The sequence below is a fragment of the Somniosus microcephalus genome, chromosome 20 (assembly GCF_052327205.1).
Source record: "Somniosus microcephalus isolate GS21.2 chromosome 20, FLI_Smic_1.0, whole genome shotgun sequence".
NCBI classification, from domain to species: Eukaryota; Metazoa; Chordata; class Chondrichthyes; order Squaliformes; family Somniosidae; genus Somniosus; species Somniosus microcephalus.
In genome coordinates this window covers 42,598,707-42,622,300 of record NC_141006.1, presented here as the reverse complement: position 1 = coordinate 42,622,300, position 23,594 = coordinate 42,598,707, and the positions used below count along the sequence as shown (strand labels likewise).

At 43.1% G+C, this 23,594-nt stretch overlaps 1 long non-coding RNA gene across 1 annotated transcript in view; it reads left to right on the top strand.

Moving 5' to 3' along the window:
- Positions 1 to 13,810, top strand: part of LOC147103158 (uncharacterized) — a 96,477-nt gene extending 82,667 nt beyond the window's left edge. Inside the window, exon 3 of the long non-coding RNA XR_015072905.1 lies at positions 13,714 to 13,810. This is a non-coding gene — a long non-coding RNA (uncharacterized LOC147103158). The remainder of the gene's footprint in view (positions 1 to 13,713) is intronic.
- The last annotated feature ends 9,784 nt before the right edge of the window (positions 13,811 to 23,594 follow it).

The window sequence follows — 23,594 nt, the reverse complement described above, 5'->3', positions numbered from 1 at the left end:
TTAGAATTGATTGACTCCATTTATCAGAGAGCTTATCATACTTGTTATTCCATGTGCTGCATTGATGTACATACTGAAGCTGTACTGACATTACTGCTTAAGGTACACGTTAAACAGTCAAATAGTTCCAGACACTAACCTTATGAAAAGAACTCACTGATCCACCAGCTGCTTAGTTGCTTTCGATTTGGCAGTACCTTCAGTCGGACATTCGGTCACACAGGTTTGTAAACTTGCCTCTGTGCTCAGTTGAAGACATGGGCAGAGTAGCAGAGGTGTAGTCAACTACTGCTGCTGGAGCTCCAGACATTACTGTCTTGGATTCACTTACAACCCGGAGTTACTTGAAAAGTTACTGCAGTTCATATTATCATTTGTGATATTATTAATGAATGTGTTTATATGAAATTTCTCTATCTGCTATTTTGACAAAGACATTATCTAAATACTGGACAAAAGAATTGGATACAAACCCATTAACCCGTTTGTTATTAATACTGCAGAGTGCAATGTCATTGTTTTGTTGCTCTGTGGCTGCATTATTTCTTTTAAAGTCTGGGGGGTGGCCAGTTCCAAATAGCTTGTGTTATTGTTGCTTGTCTTGGTACGTGGATCTCTCTGATAAACAGTCACCTTGCCTGAATGCCATCTGGGAAGAAATAGCATTACTAAGACAGCAGTTACGTGTTGATTCGTTTTAAATATATATAAATCAAGGTTGATGTTTGTTGATTTGGAATATACCAAAGTGATTATATATACAAAAAAAACCACTTATATCAACTAGATTGGGCTAACCAAATTAGTAAAAATACTGTGGAGGAGGAATTCCTAGAATGTTTACGGGATGGTTTTCTGGAACAATATGTTGAGGAACCAACCAGAGATCAGGCCATCTTAGACTGGGTATTATGTAATGAGAGAGGATTAATTAGCAATCTTGTTGTACGAGGCCCCTTGGGTCAGAGCGATCATAATATGATAGAATTCTTCATTATGATGGAGAGTGAAGTAGTTGACTCGGAGACTAGGGTCCTGAATTTAAATAAAGGAAACTACGATGGTATGAGGCGCGAATTGGGTAGGATTGATTGGGGAATGTCATTCAAAGGGTTGACCGTGGATAGGCAATGGCAAACATTAAAAGACCGCATGGATGAACTACAGAAGTTGTTCATCCCAGTTTGGGATAAGAATAAAACAAAAAGGGTGACTCAACCGTGGCTAACAAGGGAAATTAGGGATAGCATAAGATCCAAGGAGAGGGCATATAAATTGGCCAGAAAAAGTAACCCTGAGGATTGGGAGCAGTTTAGGATTCAACAAAGGAGGACAAAGGGATTAATTAAGAAGGGGAAAATAGAATATGAAAGTAAGCTTGCAGGGAACATAAAAACTGACTGTAAGAGCTTTTATAGATATGTGAAGAGAAAAAGATTAGTGAAATCAAGTGTAGGTCCCTTGCAGTCAGAAGTAGGGGAAGTTATAATGGGGAACAAAGAAATGGCAGACCAATTAAATGCATATTTTGGTTCTGTCTTCACAAAGGAGGACACAAATAACCTCCCAGAGATGTTGGCGAACATAGGGTCTGATGAGAGGGAGGAACTGAAAGAAATCAGTATTTGTAGGGAAATGGTGTTAGGGAAATTGATGGGATTGAAGGCCGATAAATCCCCAGGGCCTGATAATCTACATCCTAGGGTACTTAAGGAGGTGGCCCTAGAAATAGTAGATGCATTGCTGATCATCTTCCAAAATTCGCTGGAATCTGGAACTGTACCCATGGATTGGAAGGTAGCTAATGTTACCCCACTATTCAAAAAGGGTGGTAGAGAGAAAGCGGGGAATTACAGCCTGACATCGGTAGTGGGAAAAATGCTAGAGTCCATTATAAAGGATGTAATAGCTGAGCACTTGGAAAACAGTGACAGGATCGGACAAAGTCAACATGGATTTACAAAAGGTAAATCGTGCTTGACTAATCTACTGGAATTTTTTGAGGATGTAACTGGGAAAATAGATAAGGGAGAACCAGTAGATGTGGTGTATTTGGACTTTCAAAAGGCTTTCGATAAGGTCCCGCATAAGAGATTAGCGTGTAAAGTTAAGGCACATGGGATTGGGGGCAAGGTATTGACTTGGATAGAGAACTGGTTGGCGGACAGAAAGCAGAGATTAGGAATTAACGGCACTTTTTCCGAGTGGCAGGCAGTGATTAGTGGGGTACCGCAGGGATCGGTCCTTGGACCCCAGCTATTCACAATATACATTAATGATCTAGATAAGGGAACTAGATGTAATATCTCCAAGTTTGCAGACGACACAAAGCTGGGTGGGCGTGTGTGCTGCGAGGAGGATACCGAGAAACTTCAGGATGATTTGGACAGGTTGGGTGATTGGGCAGAAGCGTGGCAGATGCAATATAACGTGGATAAATGCGAGGTTATCCACTTTGGTGTCAAAAACAGAAAGGCAGACTATTATCTGAATGGCAATAGATTGGGAGAAGGAGAAGTGCAACGAGACCTGGGTGTCCTTGTGCACCAGTCGCTGAAGGTAAGCATGCAGGTGCAGCAGGCGGTGAAGAAGGCAAATGGTATGTTGGCCTTCATAGCGAGAGGATTCAAGTACAGGAGCAAGGATGTCTTGCTGCAGTTGTACAGGGCCTTGGTGAGACCACACCTTGAGTACTGTGTGCAGTTTTGGTCGCCTTATCTGAGGAAGGATGTTCTTGCCATGGAAGGAGTTCAGCGAAGATTCACAAGGCTGATCCCTGGGATGGCAGGAATGACGTATGAGGAGAGATTGGGTCGATTGGGCTTATACTCGCTGGAGTTTAGAAGAATGAGAGGGGAACTCATCGAAACTTATAAATTTCTGACAGGTCTAGACAAACTAGATGCAGGTAGAATGTTCCCGATGGTCGGAGAGTCCAGAACCAGGAGTCATAGTCTAAGGATAAGGGGTAAGCCATTTAGGACAGAGATGAGGAAGAATTTCTTCACCCAGAGAGTGGTGAACCTGTGGAATTCTCTACCACAGAAGGCGGTTGAGGCCAAGTCTTTAAATATATTCAAGAAGGAGTTAGATATATTTCTTAGAGCTAAAGGTATCAAGGGATATGGGGAGAAGGCAGGTACGGGGTACTGAGTTTGGATGATCAGCATATTTCTATGCTGATATTTCTATGTTTCTCCCCCATAACTCACAAACAATTTCTATTCCCTTGGTTAGTGGAGTGGAGTGACCACGGTACCAGAGATAGCCAATGCACTTCTCTTAATGTGCAAAAAGCTACAGTATCTCATTATTAGCGAAGATGATATTCCTTTGAAGCATTTCATTCTAATCTTTTATGCTGATTGCAATCCTAAAATCTCTTGTTTTTGAGAAGTAGGATTTAAATGAAATAACTCCTTATCATTTCTATGGAATGAGTCTCAGAGATAGCTGACTGCTTTAGTAAGTTCAGCATTTCACCAGTGAGTCTCAGGGGGGATGTTAATGGACATCATCTTGTGTGAAGTTAGATTAAATTAATAACAGCAATCCAGTGGGACAACATTCCATTGTTGTCTTGCTCCTGTCTGAATGAACATGAATATTAATGAATTCGAAGTGTACTGCACTAAATGTGGTCTTTTGAGGAAAATTCTTTAAGAAAGTTGCTCATTGAAAAAGGATATCCAAAAACAAAACAATTGAGTGAAACATTTTTAAAATGTCGTCACCTATATTTCTGGTGTTTTGGACAGAGCTGTCAAGAGGGACAGTAAAACCTCCCCCTCTTCCTGCCCTTGCTGAATGACTCCACTCCACTGGGTCTAATCCAGTTCTGATACAACAGCCTAAATTCCTCTTGCTTATCTGTAAGGTTCACTGCTTTTTTCACTGCTGTATAAGCCTGACACTGGGGAGAAAACACCCACACCCTTTCAACTGGGAAAAACAATCTTCTGTGAAATCAGCAACAACAGCAAGAAAAAATAATAGCATCAGGATAAGAGAATAGAAAGAGAGTGGGTGTGGGCAGGATTTGAGAGTAACCGCCCTGTCCCACAGCTCTATTCCCACACTCACCGATGTAAATCACTCAGCTAGAAGGACAGCATCTTCCGAATGGTTATTTACCAATACATAATAATGAGATTCATTACAATCATATTGTGGCTGATCAATTACAGTGTCTCATTACTGTGCAATTGCAATATTTCATTCCCACATTCTCTGCCGGTTGTGTGTATAGGGGCTGAGCTATTCACAAGCCCAGTCATTGCTCACAGAGATGTGTTAAGTGTCTGTGTTTGTGTACTGAACTGAACGCCCCTAGAGCTGGCTATTAACTTCCATACAACAGTAAAATGAGTCTCTTCAGACACAACCTCTAGTCACACTACACTCGCCTTCAGGACTCGGTGAACTGGAAATACAGTACAGCACTTAGCTGAATAGGGTTATTCTTTGAGAACAGTTTCAGGAATTTCCATAATCTATAAATAGTGCAAAGATGATATCAATAGTATGTCTACAGTATATATAGGATAACAAATACCCACGAGCATGTTACATAGAAAATAATAGCTACCTGGGACTGGGAGGCATTATGGTCAGGATTCTAATTGAGGCGTTCACGTAACATTGTAAACTGCAAGAGAAAAGTTTGAACAGTTTACAGCCATCACCTGGACTCTTGATATTAGATTATATCATTGAGAACAGCCCTTAGTTACTTTTATTACAGCACATACAGTTTCAATTAAATGTTGGGGTTTTATTATTTTTTAGACCATATTACGTGGGTGGCAGCTGTCAGTGCAGATAGTGACACCTGATGTACCTCCTGACTACCAGGAAGTTCTGGTTCAGGATATAATGTATTATTTCATAAACTATGACAATTGTTTGTCAAAGTCAGCTGAACCTTTATGTGGCCTACAGGCTTGAAGGATAATATTATGCACCGTCATTCAATGGTCCATATTAGCTATCGAGAACAGGCCAAGGCTGAGAAGCAGGCCCCGTGCTGTTAGTTGGTCTCCCTCCCTCTGCCCCACTCTCTTGACCTACATCTCCCTCAATCCCATATCTCTTGGCTCCATGTCCCCTGCTGTCTCCAGCTCCGAGTCTCTGCGTCTTGAGGGGGAATTTTAACTCCCTTCAATCAGCGGGAACATAACGGGGGAGCAGTTAAAATGGAGCGGCTCCATTTCGGTTCCTTTTCAGCTGATCTGGGATTTGAACATCACTGGTTTGGTAGCCAATGATTTGGTAGTCAATGACGTACATGAGGCCCTGATGGAATTTTGACCCACTCCTGAGCAGGGTTCCCGCCATGGCCGCCCACCGGCTGAACCTGTCGGGAAGCCAGTGCGGCCCGCTGAAGTAAGTTCAAGAAACTTTTCTTAGTGGGGCCTGGAGGTGGAGGAGGCCCCCCCTCAAAAAAAAGTCATAACCTTTGCTGCCCCAGGCTTCCCCCTCGCGAGATCCTTGCCACCAGCAGCCTTCTGCTGATGCCAGCAGGCGCCTCTCGGCCTTCCCGATATTGGCCCCTCCTTGTCAGCTAGATGCAGCTTTCTGCCGGAAAGCTGGCTGGCAGCACTCAAATGAGGCCCGGGTGTTAAAATACCAGGCCTCTGACTCACATTGCCTCACAGGATTGATGTCGAGAGTTAAAATCGACCCTTTAGTCTCTGCAAAACTGTCTCCCATGCCACAAAAAGCACTCTCAAATTTGGCAACCTGCCTTTTTGATCACAGCAGGATTTAACAAACTGGGCTTCAGCCCAGGCTTTACCTAACAGGCCAATTAGATCACAGAAAATGGGCTTTTAGTGATGGTTTCAGCTAAAGGCCCAATCAGATACCAGAAAACTGACAGATGGAGGGACTCGTTTTTCTATAATAACAAGTAGATCTCCATTGCTCAGTTAGTTTGGGATCTGGAGAATGGTTGTGATATTTAATTGCCAACATGCCCCCTGACAGCCACAGGTCAAGTACTTCCTGTGAGGAAGTTGTTAAAATAGCCAAATCTAGGCAACTGTAGCTGCTTGGAAACCTCCGAGGTCATTCAGAGGGCAATTGTAATTACTCATAAACTTGTGTCTCCAGGTTTCCTTTCTCTTTTTGTTTTAAGATTGTTTTTGTATCTGCAGCAAAACGTGAGGTCAGGGGACCGACGTCTGGCGTGTGAAGGACATGTGCTGGACACGAGACTTTTACATAGCTATGAGTTACAATTTTTTTTAGGTGTTGGTGAGGTGATAATGGTTGGGATTCAGGTTGAGGAACATTACAATGAGTGAAAATTAACTGGAGCAAGAGTTAGCAGTGTGGGAGCGGGTTAACCATCACTATGTTAAACTAAGTCCTTCACTGTCTTATTATTGTAAATTGAAAGTGTGGCTTTTGTGCTGCAGCATGTGACACGTAATGGGAAAGTCTGTTCTAAGAATATTCTATTTTGATTTTCGTTAGCAATTAGTTAATTATAGAGGAAAAACAGGCATTCTTTTATTTTTTGTTAAAAGAGGAACGTTGGGGGGTCTTGTGTTTTTTAGGCTTGATGTTAACTTAGTTTTAAGACAATATCTGATAGTCTAATTCTTCATGTCCACCCTTACAATTACCATGAATTTGAAACTCGCAATGTCCACCAAATCATGGAGTGTACATAAGACACGTTTAGTGAACTGTGAAGCCAGAAGGTGACAAATAATTCTGGCAATTGTTGGACGTCCCAAGATAATGGGCTTAGTGACTGTAGGCTTTGACAAAGCTGAAGTTTGAAAAAGGAAGGATATTATTTCACCGAAACCAATAAACTTCTCTTTTAAACTCTGACACGGGTTGTATTTAACAACTGTCAGAAAATATAACTTCACAACATTCCCTACAATCACTACTTTGTGGATTGAAATCAGATCCCCCCTGTCATCCACTTTGAAGCAACAGTAATCTCTTCTGTTTAACTACACTGGCTTTATTTACTGCAATAATAGTGGAAATCAGATCTGCACAACCTGCTCTTGCAGTTACAGAACTCCCACGGTTTGCAGGCTATGTCACAAAGGACATTTGAAATGTTAAGTGGAATCCTCGGCCCTTTTTTTTTTGTTTTCCATGGTTGTAACAATAACTGTGAAACCGGATTATAAATCATATCAGACCATAAGTCACTTTGTTATTTAACATTTGCTGTTCTGGTCAACAAAGAGAAAATTGAACTGGTGTGTAAATCACCTCCTTAATATTTAAAGAGAAAAAAGTGCATGAAAAAAATGTGACTTGTACACCAAGGGGCCAATATTCCTAGCGCGCCAGGAGTGCCTGAAAAAGAGGCACAGCGAACTGGAAATACCAGTGGAGAACCCGAATGCCAGGTCTCCACTCACATTGGACTGCCTTATTAAGAAGTCTTTAACAAAAGGCATAAAAAAGTTAGCGCTTAATTTTACTGACGATTATGCTTGCAGAAAAATAATTACTGCTCGAGTTGAACTTTGGGAGTGACGAGTCAAAAAAAACCTCTACAGTGTCAGCCTAGGAGAGAAGTCCCAATCATCCCACCAGGCTGGCTTTCATTGGGCTCAGAGGAAGTCAACTGATAATATGTGGGGCTAAGTGGAGAACCGTGGCAGGCAGCAGACCAGTGTAGTCAGCAGGCCGACAAGATAGCCAACCGAAACAGCTGATGATGTCAAGCTAACTTGCAAAGTCATTCTGCATAGTAACAAAATCATGTTTGGTGTTCTGACTCCTCAGGACACTTCTGTCTCCTGCTGTCATGTAGGAGTAGAGGAGAGTTCCTGACACTTTCTGACTGTTCTGCCCCCTCATGTTTTCCAAGTTCAAGCATGGACACCTCGTCATTTTGCAAGATGACCTCCTTCACATTTTCCATTTTGTTGACTGTGTTATGCTGGTCATCTATCCCTTGCACTTTGTTTTCCTTATTGCCACCATTGGGATGAATTATTTGAACTGAAGAGCTTTTTTAAAGATTTCTTCAAAGACACTGAATTGTAGGTTTGCTTCCAAAATTTTACGGAAGGTGATAAAGGTGAGAAAAGAACATCATACCTAATATATATATTTTACATATATATTGTATTACTAGCATTCATGTCATATTAGCTGTCATTATTTACAATTGAGATTTTTGTAGTGAATGACACAACAGATAATGTGAAGAAATTGTTTTTCAGAATCTAAGGGGGATGATGCTCTTCGTGCTCATGAGATGGAAACATTTGGACATTTTTCTGTGGAAGCCAATTTCTTGAGGGCACAGCTTAATTCTTGCCATTGTTTTTCAGATGTTAGTAATGTGGAGTCTTCACCCTGGCTACCCTTTCGCCTTTGAGATTGTTTCAACAGTCCTCTGCACATTTCTTTGTTTTCTCATTTCTTTTTATTTCAGCTTCAACTTGCCATGTGTAAATGAATTTTACAACCCATTCATTTCCTCTGCTTTTCATGAATGACTTCATAAAATGACAACGTTCACACGTTTTATTTAACACCTGTCTAGGGCTCAGCATTTTCCTTCAGTTACCAACGGCGCAAAACATGTCACAGTCAATACATTGGTCAAGTGGTTTACTTCCAGTTCTTAAAGTATTTCATTTGAATAATTCCATGCTATGCAGCACTGCACTGAATTACTATCGATGGTAAATTTACAGGCGAAAAGTGTTATATTTGCCACCCAGGTAGCTTTGACAACCAGGGACCAATTAATTTTATTGCAAGGTGTGTCGATATTTTTAATCCTCTCTAGAATAATAGAACATAAGAAATAGGAGCAGGAGTAGGCCATTTGGCCCCTCGAGCCTGCTCCGCCATTCAATGAGATCATGGCTGATCTGATCTTGGCCTCAATGCCACTCTCCCGCCCGCTCCCCATAACCTTTGACTCCCCTGTAGTTCAAATGTCTGTCTATCTCCACCTTGAGTATATTCAATGACTCCGCCTCCACAGCTCTCTGGGGTAGAGAATCACCTCTGTCCCTCCCTACAGATGGCACAGGCAACTTCATTCCCCCCCGTTCTGTGGTGCCGTGATGGAGCATATTATAAGAACATAAGAACATAAGAAATAGGAGCAGGAGTAGGCCAATCGGCCCCTCGAGCCTGCTCTGCCATTCAATAAGATCATGGCTGATCTGATCCTAACTGCCAATCCACTATCACAGAACCATCTCCTGAATCTAACAGAATTAGACACACGAAATAGGAGCAGGCTCAGGCTACACGGCCCCTGGGCCCGCTCCGCTACCCACAGGGCCATGACCGATCCGAACCTAGACTCGTGTCCAAATTCCTGCCCGCTGCCACACCTGTAGATTTCATTTCCAAAAATGCATTCCCAAAAGATACTTTTGCAGGTTTGTTAACCAGCCATATCAATTAAACTTTAGCCAAAATGTGTAAGATTTAGAGAAAAACCCTCAAACACAATGCAGTAAACTTGATTTGTGGTAATACTCTGCTCAAATAGATTTTCAAGCCTCTCCCAGGAACCAATGCAGGTTCGAGCCCATCTCAGAAACTGAGCTATTGGGAAAAAAATCCACAAGATAACTACACCCCTTTAATAGCTCTGTAAACCACAGAAGATCAAACACAAATAACTTTTTCCTCAAAAATCCAGTTCTGCCCTGAAGTGGCAGAGCTTATAACGGGAATGAACATTGAACTGCTCTTGCACGGTGCCAGGAAACTTTCCATCATTTGTCATACAGCAAATAAGGGGAAAGGGATAAATCATTTTAATGACAGAAATAGACGCGCCTCTCCTTCCCTCACAGACATCACAGCAGTTCTTTTAAATCAAATTGTCTCTGGATATTCGAATGGTGCCATGATATCTGGGAGGAATCTTGTGGGGAAATTCCTGTATGTTTCCATTTAAAGACAAAAGTTGTTCTTTACAATTCCGACTCCCAATAATTCCAAGAGAGACACCAGATTCCTAATGTGACAAACAGAGAATTCAAAATGGGGAACTTATGTTCCAGGAGTCCACACTCAAGGTCCATCAGTGAGTCAAGGAGCATTTATCTTTGTGGGTCAATCGAATCACAGAGTCACTGTACTGCTGTTACAAAGCACATGAATATAGGAGAATTAAGAATAATGCTACAGTTATAGTATAAAGTTTCAATGGAAACAATAGAATAGATTTTGCTCACAGTGCTTGGTGAAATTTTGAAAAATATTTATTTTTTTGCAATTATGTCAACTAACACAGTTAAAATTTCATGTTGTCACTCACATTTTTGCAGCACGCAGCCAGGATTGCAGGGTTGTTTTTGGAGCCCTAGAAGTGTATAACTGGATGGAGGAGGAAGAAGAGGAAAATTAATTATATTATCAAGCATGTGCAGTAACAGGCACTTTTTTTTAACAATAATGACACGGAGAACATCAGAACACATGGGGCGACATTTTCCTCTATTGTGTCAATACACAGACTTGGTTGTATAATAGATGGCAAGCCCATCCAAAATTCCTGTACCTGCAAAGGAAAGGCATTTCATGTAGCAGAGCAGGTGGAATACAACCTCCTGCAAGTGGTCAACCAGGGCGGCGGGGAATGTTTTTTGTGTAACTTAGCAGAGCGCAATGTCCTTCCAGGTAACATGATGGAGGGGCTGACATTAAATCCACCTAATTAATTAGCTAGCCTGTCAAACAGACCTCCTGCAATCAGTATCTCACCTAATACAGAAGGATTAGCTGCACATCATTCAGACTATGTATGAAGCATCACAAAGACAAATGTTAGATTCACACCACAGGCAGGAGTGTTGTTACTGAAGAATTACTTTCTCAACTGGCCTGTCCAGCATTGGTATATTGCACCAATCACTGTTCTGGCCAAATGGTACAGCCACACTACGCTCTTACACATGCCCTACTAGTCCAGTACTCTCATGGTTTCAGTTTATAGAAAGTATTTTCTGTATACAACAAACTCACTGGTTGATGATATAGTTCAGTTTGCCCTTGTAGCTTTCAGCCTAGTGGGTTGAATGACTTTTTCAGGGAGAAGTTATGAAATATATACAGATTATGGAATAGCTATAATAATATATTAGAAATCTTGCCTCTGCATCTTCCTGTCATTAATTCATACATCCTCATTTACAATGGAAACTGCATATGTAAACTTGTCATGCTGTAATTACACCCTCCCACCAGTGGTGGTGCTGCAGCACTTCAGTTTTGCAACTCCACCTGTATTGCAATGAAAATTCTATGCTTCAACCAACTCTGCTGCTTCCCAAACTGCTGTACATTTTGTTATTTAACTATAGATAAAATATAAAATCAAAGAATCATATAACAATGAGAACAGAATTTAAAATAGTGACTGAATTATGTCAGCATATTCTGGTCCAATTACCCCCTGCACTCTAACCCCATTTCAGTCTTATGCTTAACGCCCTTGTGTGATACCACAGGAGATAAACTAATGAACAGAATAAATAGATTGATTTATTTTGTGTCACTTAAAGGTAGGTACTGCAGGGAATTCAGAGCCAGAGTGATCCGCTGGACTAGTTTCGATCACCTCGTTGGGTAAGAGAGGAATTTCCCAGATTTTATTCCCCAAATTGGCCTGGGTTTTTTTATCTGTATTTTTGCCTCTCCCAGGAGGTTGGGGTGGAGTGTATATGTTGTGATACACAAGGTATCGCAATTGTGTGGGACAGGCTTGATGGACCAGATGATCTTTACCTGTCAGTCATTGTTCGTATGTTCGTAAATATGTGCACCATGGTTTCATACTAAAAATAAATGTAGGCAAAGTTATGTTTCTGGAAAATTTCCAACTGTTGGTGAAATAGTTTTGCTGTTTTAAAGAGGCAATGCCTTCATGAAAAGTATTTGATAAACCTGCTTTTCTTTGTTCGTAACCGTACTGTACGATGACATAAATCATGTAAAAATAAATCATGGCAGCAACTATGACAAAAATGAAGTATAACTATTCTGCCTCTTCTATTGTTCCAAAACAAAATTGCGTTTGTCAACTACCTTTTAATGAAACAGTTCCTCTTTAACTCTACTTAAACCAACAGCTTTGATTGATTCTAGATAACGTTAAGATGACATACCATTCATTATAAGATGGGTGGCAGTTTTAAAAATATTTGGGCAATGTGTCGCATTGAAGGATATGTCATTGTTTTGTCAAAGCCACTGCCCACATGATGGATGTGGTCCTGTTAGACTCAATGGCAGGAAGCTAGTCACTGAGCTTCAACTTCCGTCGTGCCATTCAGCACCATCTATCTCCCAAAACCCAAGCTGCTACTTTTATCAGCAGAGAGACATTCAAGCGCCAGTGCCCATTATACCAATATTTTCCATTTTTTTTAAATTTGACAATTGTTTGAGCTCTGTTCTCAGGAACATCTGGCAAGTGGTGTAGTATAGATTCAACTGTTGTGAGGCTTCGAACTCTGATTACTACTGAATTTCATAGGTATGGAAACAGCCAGAAAAAAAAATCACACATCTGAGCTCGTTCTCTACAAAGCAAACTGATGCTGCATCTTACATGCTTGATTAAATATCAAATATGTTATTTTCAATTAAATCACATTTTGTTTCTTTATATGAAAAGATGTTGCCATATAATGCGCTGGGTGAGATGAGGATTGGGCTGTATTTATAATAATGTGAGTAACTGTTGTAAATCTTAGACATTTTCGAGGAAAAATTCGGTCGCGCCCCCTTTGGGGCACTAACGTCGGCGGAGCACTACTTTTAGCGCCCCAAAATAGTTAGCGCCCCTGCGCCGTAAATTGAGTGGTAGCGCCCCAAGCAGGAGGCAGGGCGTTACTGGAAGTGCTCCTCCTCCCTCCTGGGGCGCTACCATCCAATATCGGGGTGCTACGTGCAACAGTGCCATGCAAGTCGGCATGTAGCGCCACGGTATTACAGGCCTCCCTCCCTTGATTAAAGGGGAGGGGCCTAGCACCGGGGCCCTGCTGGACCACCGGGGAGCGGGGTGTCAGGAAAAGAGCCCGGCACGCCTCGAACGATCATGGCCGGCACCCCACATGAGGGAACGGAAAAGGGACAGGTGCTGGCAGGTGGCCCAAAAGAAAATGGCCGCCCGGCAACTGCCGTTTAGTTAGCACCGCTGTGGCCGGAAAAACGCCACCCTGACCCTGTCGGACATATCGTTCGGCGGTAGGTCAGGGGGCGTGACCGAAGTTTGCGGCCGGGGCGTGAGCGGGGCGCTGCGCACGGCAATGACGTCATTGCCAGAGGCGCAGTGTCGTGGGGCACTACCGCTGCTGCTGCTAAACTCCCGCTGAATCTCGCAGGAGGCATTAGCGGCGCCGCACCCGGGTGTTAGGTGCTTTGCGCCCCATTAGCACCCCGGGGGGGGGGGGAGGCTCTAACGGGAGGCGCAAAGCAACCCAATTTTTCCCCCTTTGAGATAGCAAAATACTTCACATTGTCCTGAGAGGAGGCCTGATGCAGGCCAATGCTAGAATTCTTTGTCATGCTGTGACTCAGAGCCACATTGGAGACATCGAACTGTCAGCTGGTCATTATCAGTGCATAATATACCTTCGTTCATTTTGCTACTCATATGTTTCTTCCAAGAGGTTTGCAATCATTGAGTATTTTTGTCCTAAATCTGATTTTAAATGATTTAAGTGATCTTATTTTGTCTTAAAGGGGCTGTGCTATCCTGCTGCAAAGAATAAGGACGTGAGAGATTGTGACAACCGCTTAGAACAGCCAAGACTGTTAATTAGAAATACATCTACTGGTCAGTACTCAAGAAGATACTGGACTGTGAGCCACTTTGTTTTGTTTGTTTCTTCTTAAAATCCTCTTTTAAATCACTTTCTAAGCAATAGTGCAGGTAGGAAGCCTGTTCCAAAGCCTTCATGTGTATCATTGCCAGAGATGCATGAGAGCAGCCCTGGGTGGGATTTTCCCTCCCTTTAAAATAAATAGGTTGACAACTTTGTTAAAATAGTGTACATAGGAATTTTACATGACTGTGTTAACCAATGGGCTAACATTAACGGTTTAACAACTGCATTAAAATAGCACACTTAAGAATTTTTACTTGAATGTGCTAGCCAATGTGCTCAGCAGAATTTCTTTGGAATACTGTGTTCAATTCTGGTTGCGATGCCACATAAAGCATACAATGCAAGACTGATCCGAACTATCAAGGGTGGGTTGTAAAGAAAGGTAAGAGAAGCTCAAGCTCGACAGTTCAGAAAGAAGGCAGTTAAGGGGGAACTTAATCGAGACATACAAAATATGAAATCGTACAGATGAGATAAACAAAGATTATATCGAAGTGAGCCAGGTCATAAATTTAAATTAGTGAAGATTTTCTTTATCCTAACAGTGGTGAATGTTTGGAATAAAATTTTAGGCAGGGTAGAAATAATGTTCAATATGCAGTTGGAAGCTATAATACAACAACTTGCATCAATAAAGTGCCTTTAGAAACTGTCACAACGCGCTTCCCAGAGGTGTAATCAAAAAATGGACACTGAGTCAAAGAAGCTATTAGGAGACGTAACCAAAAGCTTGGTCAAAAAGCTGGCTTTTGAGAGGATTGTAAAGGAGGAGAGGGAGGTGGAGATGTGGTGAGGTTAGAAAGGGAATTTCAGGGTGTGATGGCTAGGCAGCTAAAGGCAAGGCCAGCAATGGTGGGGTGAAGGGAGGGAGTTTACAAGAGGTTTAAAAGATTAATTAAGAAAGGGAAGATAGATTATGAAAATAAACTAGCAAAAAATATAAAAACAGATAGCAAGAGTTTCTACAGTTATATAAAAGGAAAAAGGGTGGCTAAAGTGAATGTTGGTCCCTTAGAGGATGAGACCGGGAAATTAGTAGTGGGGAACATGGAGATGGCAAATACACTGAACAAATATTTTGTATCAGTCTTTACAGTAGAGAACACTAAAAATATCCCAACACTGGACAAACAGGGGGTTATAGGGGGGGAGGAGCTAAACACAATTAAAATCACTAAGGAGATGGTACTCGGTAAGATAATGGGACTTAAGGCGGATAAATCCCCTGGACCTGATGGCTTACATCCTAGGGTCTTGAGAGAAGTAGCAGTAAGGATTGCGGATGCATTGGTGGTATTTTTCCAAAACTCCCTGGATTCAGGAAAGGTCCCAGCAGATTGGAAAACTGCTAATGTAACACCCTTATTTAAAAAGGGAGGTAGACAAAAGGCTGGAAACTATAGACCAGTTAGCCTAACATCTGTGGTTGGTAAAATGTTGGAGTCTATTATTAAGGAATCAGTAACAGGACATTTGGATAAGCATAATTTAATTGGACAGAGTCAGCATGGTTTTATGAAGGGGAAGTCATGTTTGACAAATTTGCTCGAATTCTTTGAGGACGTAACAAACAGGGTGGATAAAGGGGAACCAGTGGATGTGGTGTATTTGGACTTCCAAAAGGCATTTGACAAGATGCCACACAAAAGATTACTGCACAAGATAAAAAATCATGGGGTTGGGGGTAATATACTGGCATGGGTGGAAGATTGGCTATCTAACAGAAAACAGAGAGTTGGGATAAATGGTTCATTCTCGGGTTGGCAATCAGTAACTAGTGGTGTTCCGCAGGAGTCAGTGCTGGGACCCCAACTCTTTACAATTTATATTAACGATTTGGAGGAGGGGACCAAGTGCAACGTATCCAAGTTTGCCGACAATACAAAGATGGGAGGGAAAGCAGTGAGTGAGGAGGACATAAAAAACCTGCAAAAGGACATAGATAGGCTAAGTGAGTGGGCAGAAATTTGGCAGATGGAATATAATGTTGGAAAGTGTGAGGTTATGCACTTTGGCAGAAAAAATCAAAGAGCAAGTTATTATCTAAATGGAAAGAAACTGCAAAGTGCTACAGTACAAAGGGATCTGGGGGTCCTGGTGCATGAAACACAGAAGTTTAGTATGCAGGTACAGCAGGTGATCAGGAAGGCCAATGGAATCTTGGCTTTTATTGCAAGGGGGATGGAGTATAAAAGCAGGGAAGTCTTGCTTCAGTTATACAGGGTACTGGTGAGGCCACACCTGGAATACTGCGTACAGTTTTGGTTTCCATATTTAAGAAAAGATATACTTGCTCTCGAGGCAGTTCAGAGAAGGTTCACTCGGTTGATTCCGGAGATGAGGGGGTTGACTTATGAGGAAAGGTTGAGTAGGTTGGGCCTCTACTCATTGGAATTCAGAAGAATGAGAGGCGATCTTATCGAAACATATAAGATTGTGAGGGGGCTTGATCGGGTGGATGTGGGGAGGATGTTTCCACTGATGGGTGAGACTAGAACTAGGGGGCATAATCTTAGAATAAGGGGCTGCCCTTTCAAAACTGAGATGAGGAGAAACTTCTTCACTCAGAGGGTAGTAAATCTATGGAATTTGCTACCTCAGAGAGCTGCGGAAGCTGCAACATTAAATACATTTAAAACGGAGATAGACAGTTTCCTAGCTGATAAGGGAATTAAGGGTTACGGGGAGCGGGCAGGAAAGTGGACGTGAGTCTAGGTTCGGATCAGCCATGATCCTATTGAATGGCGGAGCAGGCCCGAGGGGCCGTATGGCCTACTCCTGCTCCTACTTCTTATGTTCTTATGTAGGCCGGAGTCAGAGGGACGAAGGGTTCGGGGGGATAGTTGTAGGGCTGGAGCTGGTTACAGATATAGGGAGAAGTGAAGTCTAAAAGGGATAGAACACGAGGATGAGAATTTTAAATGTGAAGCTTTATGATAATGGGAGCCAATTTAGATCAGCGAGGACAGGAGTGAGGGGTGAGCGGGTCTTGGTATGGGATAGGATACGGGCAGCAGAGTTTTGGATAAGCTGAAGTTTATGGAAGGTGGAGGGTGGGAGGCTGGCCAGGAGAGCATTGGAATTGTCAAGTCTGGAGGTGACAAATAAATGGATGAGGATTTCAGAAGCAGATGAGCCAAGTCAGGGGTGGAGGTGGTGGAAGTTGGTGGTCTTTGTGAGGGCAAGGATATGAGGTCAGAAGTTCAGCTTGGATTGAATAGGACGCTGAGGTTGTGAATAATTTGGTTCGACCTGAGGCAGTGGCCAATGAGAGGATAGAAGCGATGGCAAGGGTACGGAGTTTATGGGCTATATAGGGTACTACAGGGATAAGCTTCCATAGGTGGAATGGCCTTTTCTCATCGTTGGTGTTTCTTATAGTTTGAAGAAATTATATCAAATACACAAAATGTAAAAAACATTCACTTGTACAAAAGCAAGGCATAAAGCCAGTGTTTGATGCTTCTGTCTTCAGGGTACTATTACTGTTTTATCGAGTTATTTTACTTCAGAAAACATGTTCCTGGACGAGTTGTTAGCTTGAATGCACTGCCTGACAGGGCGTTGGAAGCAGATTCAATAGTAACTTTCAAAAGAGAATTGGATAAATACTTGAAAAGGAAAAATTTGCAGGACTATGGGGAAAGAGCGAGCGAGTGGGACTAATTGGACAGCTCTTTCAAAGAGCCGGCACAGGCACAATGGACCGAATGGCCTCCTTCTGTGCTGTAAGATTCTATGATTCTAAAACGAATAATTTAATTTATTTAGATTATAATTATACAGATGCAAAACAATAATCAGCAATACAGATGCTTAAGTTAACACTACTTTAAACTGTCTCAAAAATAAAAAGTATCATAATATGGGCATGGAGTCTCAGCTTCCGATAGGGAAAAACAACTGATTGACACAAAAGAACTGATAAAGCAGGGAAAACCCCACCTATTATACCATACCTCTGGATCACCATGGCAGTCTACAAGAACCACTATCAAAGAAGTTTTTTGTCACTAGGAAAATTGTTATGAATCAATTTTTCTTTTACGATTATAAGAACAACATAAGAACATAAGAATATAGGAGCAGGAATAGGCCATACAGCCCCTCAAGCCTGCTTCGCCATTCAATAAAATCATGGCTGATCTTTAGCGTCAATTCCACTTTCCCGCCCTATTCCCATATCCCTTGATTCCTCTAGAGTCCAAAAATATATCTATCTCGGCCTTGAATATACTCAACGACTGAGCATCCAACGCTCTTTGGGGCAGAGAATTCCAAAGATTCACAAACCTTTCGGTGAAGAAATTCCTCCTCACCTCAGTCTTAAAAGGCCAACCCCTTATCCTGAGATTATGACCCCTAGTTCTAGACTCTCCAGCCAGAGGAAACAATCTCTCAAAATCTATCCTGTCAATCCCTCTGAGAATTTTGTATGTTTCAATGAGATCAGTTCTCATTCTTCTAAACTCCAGAGAGTATAGGCCCATCTACTCAATCTCTCCTCATAGGACAACCCTCCCATCCCAGGAATCAATCTAGTGAACCTTCGTTGCACTGCCTCTAAGGCATACAGGAGACCAAAGCTGTGCACAGTACTCCAGGTGTGGTCTTACCAAGGCCCTGTACAATTGTAGCAAGACTTCCTTACTCTTATACTCCAACTCTCTAGCAATAAAGGCCAACATGCCATGTGCCTTACTAATTACTTGCTGTACCTGCATGATAACCCTGTGTTTCCTGTACGAGGACACCTAAATCTCTCTGAACACCAAGATTTAATAGTTTCTCACCATTTAAAAAATATTCTGCTTTTCTATTCTTCCTACCAAAGTGAATAACTTCACATTATGAATTGCAGCCTTCTGCCTTTGATGGGTTTCACACCCAACTTTCTATCAAAAAATCTGGTCCCAAGTACAACTCTTGAGCTGCTTTTATATTGATGCCAGATGGCTATTTACGTCACTGGTTCTCAAAGTGCCTGTCTCGTGCAACCAGACACAACTCCAATGTAAACCTGCCAGAAGCAGTAAAAAGATGGGTCTTCCTGGACACTGTTTAATGAATCTGACAGGTTTGCAAAAGAGTTCCTTACAGAAAACAAAAAACAGAGTTTTATTTTAAATTCACAATATATTGGCCTAGCCACAGTATTAAATCAAGATGATATAATGGAGATTTTATGGTTTGAAGGAACGCAGGCCTCTGCTTTCATCACCGTAATTTCAAGGCTTAAAGTTGCTGCCACCATAGACAGGATGATGACCAGTGAGCCACTGTCCTGCCTATGGTGAGCCAAGACTAAATGCTCTTTGGTTTATGGTCTCATGGTGGCTTCAACTATGTAGCTGTGTCCAGTCTGGATGATATCCCAAGTATCTGGTAATCTCGCACATACCAAGCCATCCCTAATGTCCACTAACCCAAAATGCAGAGTGATGTGCAGAGCAGCCCAACATCACTGTTACTAATATGGAGAGTGAGCTGAAGTTCTGCAAAGCAGGATTCCGATACACCACATAAGATGCCTATGGTGCTTTGCATATCTGGGTGCACCACTGTATAAGATAGAGACCCTTATGCAGACCTGCATTCTAATACTTCCTACCATCTCTTGTTGATGCAATAGAATTATTTCACTGAAAGCTGAAGCAAGGAGGCTGTATAACAATCGGTCCTCTTCTGGTGTGTGTGGGTTTTGTAGCTTGTATCTACATCCGCTTCCTCTATTGGGAATAGTATAGTCTCAGGTTGTGGTAACTGAGAGTGAAGATAGTGCAGATTGTACTTGTGACAGTGTACATTCTCCTCTGTTGATACTTGGAGAGGATCTGGAGTAGGTAGTGATGGACCTTGAGGGAGTTTTCCCACTCTCAGCTTGGCAAGCACTCAGGTTATAGATTCCTTTTCTAGTTGCACCATATGACTTGTGGTTGGATATTTTCTTGACATCTGGCAGGTTCTTTTATTACAATTACGCAGCAACTTCTTACTATGCTGTACTATGAAGTTTGAGAGGACTGACAGTGGGCCCTTGTTTTGCTAACCTTGGCTTCTTGAATCTTTTAGTTAAACGTGCAATTTTCTACAAGCCTAAAATGCTGGTATTTATCATGAGGTAGCCTATCAAGAACTGAGGACTTAATTTCCGCTCAGTTAAATGGGTTAAACCAACTAATGATTTCATAGCTTTACTTATTGGCGGTGGTAAATTACCATTGTACAAACGTCACTATGCAACTTCTGCCCAATGTATTTTAAGCTGCTGTTATATTGGTACCATTTTAATTCAGATTCCACAAGACAATGGGATGGTGAGTGTCTACACCATCCACCCTCATTACTGCAATTAGACTGCAGTTTTATGCTATTAACTTGTGCTCACTGAGAATATGGTGGAAGAATAAGAGAGAGAGAGAGAGATCAACTTATGGGCTCAGAATTTCCTGGAGACTTGCGGCTTTCTAATGACGCATCTATAACATAGTATTATGGCACTAAAGTCCTGGAAATCATGGCGTAAGTGATTTACTCCATTATTTAAGTGATGCGTAACTAATTTACTCCATTACTTACGCCATGCCATAGTTTGCTGGGATTTTTGCACCGCTCCACCGAGACCCTCGCCAAAACATTTAAAAACTGATAATAATAGCTCTGCCCCTTAGTAAAATTGATGGCAATCACAAATTTGCTGGATTAACACTACTTTGAAGGCTGATTCCAGTTAGACCGTGACAGAATGACCGCTGTTGGGCTCTGTATGCTTGGTATAATCACAGCAATAGGAAAAATCACAAACCTTTGGTTTTGAAATGCAGAATATTGATGATGTAAATAAACCTATATTACATTTTTAAAATATAATTTCAATGGAAGAGACTGAAAGAAGTTTCTGTGGGCGTGGCTTAGTGTTGACAGATTTTGTGGGCGTGTCTTCTCTTACGCAGAGGCTGTACGCTGCGCACAACTCTGCGGCGCCGAACAGCAAGTCTACATTCTGGGCCTCGCACATGGTTAGTTCGTATTCTTTTTGGAGGTTGGCGGCGTACTCCATAATTACACCACCGACCGTAATATTTGACCCATATTTAACAACACATTCCTCTTTGGAAACCTATAGATAGCAGTAAGAAAGTGGCTGATTAGGTGAATTTGATGTAAACCGGATGACAAACAGCAGCAAGTCTGTGCTAGTCCTTGGGGGTCATTTTAACCTTTGCCAATAGCGTGAAATGGGTGATATCAGATCAGTCACTTATTATACATCGCTCCCAATTTTAGGAAAATCAGGAGGGGTGTATAATCAACAGCTGATCCAATATTGCCCATTTCACACTATTGGCAAAAGTTAAAATCATCCCCCCACCCTCTCCAGTGTGTGACTGCAGCAGCTCAGCTTTATTCAGTTTCTGCCACTAATCTATGCATCACGTGGCCCAAGTCAATGTCCCACCCTCTGAATGGGCAGCACTCTGATTGGACAAAATATTTAATGAACGTTCCAATTGGAACATTGTTAGAGACTATGTGCAACCTTTCATTGGCCAGTTTGGATTGTCAATTGCATGCACACAGATGCGTCCAGCCCCCCCTAGGGAAGTTTGCTATTATCACACTATTATGGCTGTGGTAAACCACTGTATTGTATATTGCCACCTCTGGGTGGCGCTGTGTATGGAGGCATGCCTCAGCTGACTCCACCCACCACTGTGTGGGTTTCGTTCAGACTTGTTCAGTCACTCACGAAGAAGCATGGTCTCTTCTTAGCTAATAAAAGCCTTATTCATCTCTTCTTTCGACTCATCATCTCTTCTTCGACTCATCACCTTTTATGAAGTAATTGATAAGCGTATCAATTTTATTAGCTAAAAGTTAAATGGCGACACCTGAGGAGCAACAACAGCAACGGATACAGCAGACATTGCTGAGAGCCCTCAGACCACCATGCCTGGACCTCGACCCTCAAGATGTGGGTGCATCAGCCAAGTTTGAACACTGGCTGAGCTGCTTTGAATCCTTCCTCGCAATCTCACAGGTTACAGAGGAGGATCACAAACTGAAAATTTTGACCGCCCAGGTGAGCCATCAAGTATATATGCTAATCCGGGACTCTAATACGTACGTGGCGGCCCTCGAGCTACTAAAAGGGCAATATACGCGCCCAGTGAACACAATTTACGCCCGACACCTCTTGGGATCCCGCAGGCAGCAACCGGGAGAATCGGTAGGGGCATTTGCACGGGCGCTACTGGCACTCTGCAGAGACTGCGATTGTAAAGCGGTAACGGCTGTGGAGCACGCGCAGGGACTCGCCTGTGATGCCTTCGTCAGGGGCCTCCAGTCAGACCACACCCGGCAGAGACTGCTAGAAAGCAAGGAACCCGACCTGAAGACGGCCATTGCCCTTGCGCTCTCGTTAGAGGAGGCCCACCGAAACCTCGAGGCATACCCCCGTAACGGCGCCGAGACATGGCAATCGAAACCGTGGGACACGGGACCGCCGCCCCCGGCACCAACCGCTGCAGCGACCCAACCGAGACAGCAGCCTCCGGTAAGAACTGCTTCGATGCCCAGTAACCAGGCCCAAAAATGCTATTTCTGTGGCCAGTTAAAACATCCCAGAGCGCACTGCCCAGCTAAGACAGCTACCTGCTCGGGCTGCGGGAAGAAAGGCCATTACGCTAACGCCTGCAAGGGGAAGCCAGCCAGCAGCGCAGCGTGCGGGCCGTGGGAGCAGCCATCTTATCCGCCATTTTGTGTACCCCCGGCCGCATGGCATCCGCCGCCATCGTATCCAACGCACTCAACCGCCATTTCGTCACCGGAACCGACCACCGTCTCGGCGGATGACTATAGTGACTCACTAAGCCACATACTGGCCTCCGTGACGCTGGATCAAGGCCACCCTCACCATCTATCCAGCTCCATGATGGATATCGCGGTAAACGGCCGCGCCACCAGTTGCCTGATCGACAGCGGGAGCACAGAGAGTTTCGTCCACCCCGACACGGTACGTAGCCACTCCCTCACGATTCTGCCAACGCACCATCGCATTTCTATGGCGTCCAAGTCCCAGTCAATGGACATCAGCGGCTACTGTGTGGTGACCCTGTCAGTAGGGGGCACTGAATATCAAAAATTTAAACTGCTAGTCCTGCCCCGTCTTTGCGCTGCCGTCCTGCTAGGGTTGGATTTTCAGTGCCACCTTAAGAGTGTCACACTAGCATACGGTGGACCCCTCCCCCCACTCACAGTCTGCAACCAACAACTTTTAAATCGCCCGCTGCAAACCACCTGCAGCCTTTCCACATTAAAAGTCCCCCCCCCTCCCCTGTTCGCTAACCTCACCCGCGACTGTAAACCCATCGCTACCAAAAGCAGGCGGTACAGTGCCGGGGACAGAGCTTTTATCAGCTCTGAGGTGGAGCGGCTCTTGAAGGAGGGCATTATCGAAGGTAGCACTAGCCCCTGGCGAGCCCAGGTTGTAGTCGTTAAAACCACTGCAAAACGCCGCATGGTAATCGACTACAGCCAAACCATAAACCGGTACACCCAGCTGGACGCGTACCCCCTCCCTCGCATATCTGATATGGTCAATCAGATTGCGCAATACAAAGTATTCTCCACCATCGACCTTAAGTCAGCGTACCACCAGCTGCCCATCCGCCATGAGGACCGCCAGTATACTGCCTTCGAGGCAAACGGCCGCCTCTACCACTTCCTTAGGGT